This window comes from Camellia sinensis, chromosome 15, assembly GCF_055761805.1.
Source record: "Camellia sinensis isolate YWXY chromosome 15, ASM5576180v1, whole genome shotgun sequence".
NCBI classification, from domain to species: Eukaryota; Viridiplantae; Streptophyta; class Magnoliopsida; order Ericales; family Theaceae; genus Camellia; species Camellia sinensis.
In genome coordinates this window covers 980124-986123 of record NC_138975.1, presented here as the reverse complement: position 1 = coordinate 986123, position 6000 = coordinate 980124, and the positions used below count along the sequence as shown (strand labels likewise).

The following is a 6000-nucleotide window of genomic DNA, read 5'->3' as shown; positions in this document are numbered from 1 at the left end:
TGACCTTGAGAGAACGGATTCGTTTAGCTCAAGAGATTGACCCCCAGTGTGAGCGTATTAAATGAGAGATGGTAGAGGGTAAGCATGTAGACTTTGTGGTTAGTGATGGTGGGCTGCTTAGATTTTGTGGCCGAATTTTTGTTCCTGTTGGTGGTGATTTGAGGAAGGAGATTATGACGGAGGCACATAGTTCTAGTTATAGTTATAGCATTCATCCTGGAAGTACTAAGATGTATCGGGATCTTTATGAACATTTTTGGTGGAATGGTATAAAGGGAGATATTGCAGAATTTGTGGCTCAGTGTTTGGTGTGTCAACAGGTTAAAGTAGAACATCAGAAACCTGCGGGGAAACTACAACCCTTACCTATACCGGAGTGGAAGTGGAATCATGTTACCATGGACTTCGTGTGTGGATTACCTCGTACTAGTAGTAATCACGATGCAGTTTGGGTAGTTGTTGATAGATTAACCAAGTCAGCACATTTTATTGCAGTACAGATGACCTATTCTCTAGCTCGATTTGCACAGTTGTATGTGAAGGAGATTGTTAGATTGCATGGTGCACCAGTGTCAATAGTGTCAGATCGGGACCCTCGTTTTGTGTCTAAGTTTTGGGGTGCGTTACAATCAGCTATGGGTACTCAGTTAAATTTTAGTTCAGCTTATCACCCTCAGACAGATGGCAATCAGAGAGAACTATTCAAACCCTTGAGGATATGTTGAGGGCTTGTGCCTTGGAGTGGAGAGGTAATTGGGATGATTATTTGCCGCTCATGGAGTTTGCCTATAATAATAGTTATCATTCTAGTTTGGGAGTAGCTCCTTATGAGGCTTTGTATGGGAGGAAGTGTAGGTCTCCTTTGTGTTGGTATGAGGTTGGTGAAAGGCAAATGTTGGGACCTGATTTGGTAGAGGATGCTACACAGAAAATTATCACCATCAGAGAGAGATTATTGACTGCCCAGAGTAGACAAAAAAGTTATGCTGACCATCGTAGGAGAGACTTAGAGTTTCATGAGGGGGATATGGTATTCTTGAAAGTATCACCATGGAAAGGAGTGATCAGGTTTGGAAAGAAAGGAAAGTTGAGTCCTAGATACATTGGTCCATTTGAGGTATTGGAGAAAGTTGGTGAGGTTGCGTACCGTGTTGCTCTACCCCCTAGGTTGGCAAGAGTGCATAATGTGTTTCACGTGTCTATGCTGAGGAAATATGTGCACAGTCCGTCGCATGTAATAGATTATGAGCCGCTTCAGATTAGAGAGGATTTTTCATATGAGGAGATACCGGTTCAGATTTTGGATTTGAAAGAGAAAAGGTTGCGTACAAAGGTCATTAAATTGGTTAAGGTATTGTGGCGTAATCATCTAGTTGAAGAGGCGACTTGGGAGCGCGAGGACGAGATGAGCGAGAAGTACCCACATCTATTCACATGATTTACTCAGGTTAGTTTCGAGGACGAAACTTTTCTTTTAGTGGGGGGGAATATGAAGACCCAAATATAAAAAAATTAAGTAAATAATTAAATAATAATAATAATAATATTACAATCTCAAATATTTTGATGGTGAATTCTAAAGTGCAAATTAAATATTTGGAGGGTCTTTTAATTAATTTTAAAACTTAAAATAAATTTATAGTGAAAGTCTTCAATTTAAAGGCAAGATTTATTATTTAAATAAATAAATAAATAAAATAAAATTAAGTGTCAAATTAGTAAGCATATTTTGATCTAATAGTAGTTGTATTTTATTTAAATTAATGGAGAGATAAAATAAAATAAAATAAAACAAAGGACATTTTTGTCTAGAGTCATTTATGTAATGTATAACAAAGAAAAGAAAAGAAAAACCCTAGGTTCCTAATACATTCTATAGTAGCAGCCACAACAGCCACGGGGAGGAAGAAGTTTGAGAGAAAAGTAAATCCAAAAATTATCAAATTAGTGTCATTAGAACCGGTTACGAGTCTAGTTTCGTACATTTTTGGCCTTGCATTGATTGCTCGTGTATATTAAGAGAACCGTCAATTTCTTTAAAGTGCTGCAGAAAACAACCTGTTTGGATATAATAAATTGTAGATAATTATTTTGATAAGCAAATCAAGTGAAACCATTTGGGTTTGAAACTTAGGATACATTAGATCATATCTGGAGGTTATTGGAATTTTTTGAATAGCGTGGAGTGGGTTTTTGTAATTTTCAAAGTTAGCGAATAGGTTGGGAAGGCTTGTTTGAAATTCTGTTTTATCTTAAAGTCACAATTAATTAAGTTTTGACCGGAACCCATGTCTTGGGTGATTTTAAACGTTGAAGAACATGAACTTAGCTAATATTTAAGAGTAACGGTGAGTTGGGTTGAGCCGTGTTAGTGCGCTTTAGTTGAGGTTACTTAGTTCCTATTTTGTAGTATTTTAAATTAGTTGTGACGTGTAGTTTTTTTTTATATACTTCGTTCAGGGCACTAGTTGGACTTTTACACTCTATTCGATTCAAGGATTATATCATTTCGTTTCAGGTGAGTAGTTTCATGCTACGTATTTTTATAAATGTTCCCTTACCCTGAACTGTTGGAAAAATTAAATTGTTGTTTCATGATTAAACTGTTTTGATAAATTATTATATTATTAATTGAATCAAATTATTTCTAAAACACGTGTGAACTTAGCATACTGTAAACTATTTGTTTTGGTCTCATGTTTATAATGATGAACCACCATGTTTTGCGAAAACTGATGTGTATTGATTATTGGGACCATGTGTGTATTTAGTCCAGGGAAATTATTCCACTGTGTGTGGTGACTCTGGCCACTAGGGAACAGATCCGGGTTGGGCCGTGATGACTCTAGTGCTCAACGATTGTAAGGAACAAACCTTTAAAAACAACTAGGTGACCTTCAATCGGATCGTCTTTGAGAAAAGGCCCAGGTGCCACCCTGAGGATGACTCTTAGTTCGGTATTGGATCCAACGGGGCTTATAGCCTGAGAAATGTGTGGCAGATTATTTGTTTTTATTGGTACCCAGAAAAGTATTGGTGTTCATGTTATAATCTGTTTTAAGTGAAAAATGTCGTTTATCATGTTCTTGCGAGACATGAGTATTTTAAGTGTTGAACTGTGGAACCTTCTTTTTGAAACAGATTGTATTTACCAAACTGTATGTCAATCTAGTTTCTGTGATATATATCTTATTTTGGAATTGAACCCTGTTTTCAAAACTGTATTTACTATCCATGTTGCTACTCACTGAGCTATCAGCTGACTTAGTTGTTTACCATTTCCAGGTGTTAGATGGACTTAGAGTGGACTCATGGCGTAGCGGAGACTCAATTGCATGGACCTCTAGGGCATTTATTTAATTTTCTTTTAGGTTGCTTTGTCGAGTTTTGTGCATACTTTGTGATTGGGTTTTATTTAGAATTATTTTATTTTGTGGGTTGTTTATATCCCATAAGTTTGGATGGCTTTTGATTACGGTTGATTTTGCCGTTTATAATTGTGGCATGTCTGGATTGAGTTTTGGTTATTTATTATTGGACTATTGTTCAGTTGTTCAATGTGATTGGATTCGTGTTTAGGCTTACGTGTGCCTTGGGCTAAGTCCCTGTGGGCCACGGCCGGTCATGCCCGGATTTGGGGTGTGACAATGTTTAAGGCATCTTAAAGAGGATATTGATGTAGAACCACACCGAGTCAAGATAGGGACTAAGTTATTGTTTCCCAAACGTGCAACTTAGTGTGTGTTCATCCTGTAACTGTGTAGGGTTGGCATCCAAGGACGCTCACTAGCCTATCTGTAGCCCAGAACTCTGTGAGTAACAATGTTGTAAAGATATATTCAACCATGAATATTTTCTGAATGATCAACTGTACTGCTTTCTGAAATGATATTTCTTACTGAATGAATGTTTGTCCTATTTGCGAACTGTATTCGTGGCATCCATAGTAATTTACTGTTACTGTACTGTACTGCTACTGTCACAGAGATCTCTGTCGGTTCCCACGTTGGAACCACTACTGTTTACTGATATGATAGCCATCAATTAACTGTTCGGTCTGTCAAGACCTACTATACTATTTTGCTATTGGATGTACCACTTATGACTGCTATGATCGAATAACTGATATACTGTTCAAATGACTGTTTTACATACTGAAAGGACATTCATTCCTAACCTCTTTACGCATATGTTATTCACTGGGCTTTAGCTCACTGCTCATATATATATATATATATATATATATATATATATGTAGGTGTACAGGCACCGGACCGTTGCTAAGAGCGTCAAGCTAAGCTCTTGTTTTGTCAAGCCAACCTTTGTGCCTTACTGCGAGGTTCCAGATCTGTTCAAGCTAAGGCTGCTTAGGGGTGTTTTAGATTCCCCCTTTCTGTTTCTGTTTTGTATAAACTGTATAGACCGACTGTACCTGTACTGTACTGTTATGGTAGGGATTTGGTTCCTAACCTGAATATCTGTATATGATGTATGTTCATACTGTTTTTGTTTTGAATGTGAGCATGCTATGAAAAGTCTTTTTGCATACAGACTGTCACAGTTCATTGGACATCTTTCATTTATTGTTTTGGCTTCCGCCAGCCTCTGTACTCTGTATTACTGTTATTATTGTTAAACAGGCCTTCGGTAATCACGGATTACTGGCCGGTTACGGTGCTAAACCCATAGGGGCGGGTTTAGGTCGTGACAGAAAAGGACAGAGAATAATCTGAATGTCGATGAGAGGCGAGGCAATGGTGAGCTGTAGTGGTGATGTTCGACGGTGGAAGATTAACAGACACTGTGGTCATGTGCGATGCTGAGATGAGAGGCGGTGGTGATTGATTTTGTCTCTGTGTGTGTGTGTGTGTGTGTGAGAGAGAGAGAGAGAGAGAGAGAGAGAGAACCGTGTGAATACTAACAGATTTGGGCAAAAATTTAGGCACCAATATGAAATATTTCCCACTAAAATTTTGAACACATTTGTCGATTAAATTTTTAATGGCCAAAGATAAAAATTAATTTTTTATTTTTCACTCGGCGACTAAATAATTTTAATAGTCAAAACTCACTATTTGGTGAATAAAATTTTATTTAGTCGCTGAAAATAGATTTTTGCGACTAAATTTTTAGTCGTCAAAGATAAACATTAATTTTTTATTTTTCATTTGGCGACTAAATAATTTTAGTAGTCAAAACTAACTATTTGGCAACAAATTTTTTTAGTTGCTGAAAATAGATTTTTGGCGACTAAGGTTGCGTTTGGTAGAGTTTTGTAATTATGATTTGAGAGTATGAGTTGTATTTTGAGTTTGTGGGGTTTGGAATTATGATTTGAGTGTAGAAAATTTGTTTGGTAAAGAGTTTTGAACAGAGTTTTGATTTGAGTGGGGAATTGTTGATGTGACATTTGATATTTGATACAAAAATTTATAACTCATAACTAAACATACAACTCAAAATTATTTTAAAGCACATAAAAAATTTTAAAAATTTCAGAAAATGTTTTTTTCGATTATATAAAAATTAACATATCAATTGCAAAAAAAAAAAAAAAAAAAAATCACTATTCCGGTCAACCGGTCGGACGACCAGTTAGGCAAAATTTTCAAAAAAAAAAGTCTGAAAAGTGTGGCTGAGACAGAGCGCGCTGTAGAGTTTTCGAAACGTGATTCCAAAACTCCTACCAAACATCATTCTTAAATCAAGGTGCAGAATCATGATTTGAGAACACAACCAAACACAGCCAAATTTTTAGTCACCAAAGATAAAAAGTAATTTTTTATTTTTGGAATTTTAAAAAATATTTAAGAGGTGCAAAGTACAATAAGCGGGAGATGAACTAGTTACTGTTTGGAATTTTTCAAAATAATTTTTTGAGTTTTCAATTTGTATTTTTATATTTTTAGTAATTTTTAAAAATATTTTAATCAAGTTTTTTTTTTAAAACTTTTTAGATCCATTTAATCTTGATATACTAAAAAGTATAAAATTTATTTT

At 35.8% G+C, this 6000-nt stretch overlaps 1 long non-coding RNA gene across 1 annotated transcript; it reads left to right on the top strand.

The window, feature by feature from the left end:
- Window positions 1-1936: 1936 nt before the first annotated feature.
- On the top strand, window positions 1937-3558 carry LOC145813529 (uncharacterized). The gene is made up of 2 exons (XR_014356665.1): window positions 1937-2518; window positions 3286-3558. It is a non-coding gene; the product is annotated as an uncharacterized LOC145813529 (long non-coding RNA).
- Window positions 3559-6000: the final 2442 nt, after the last annotated feature.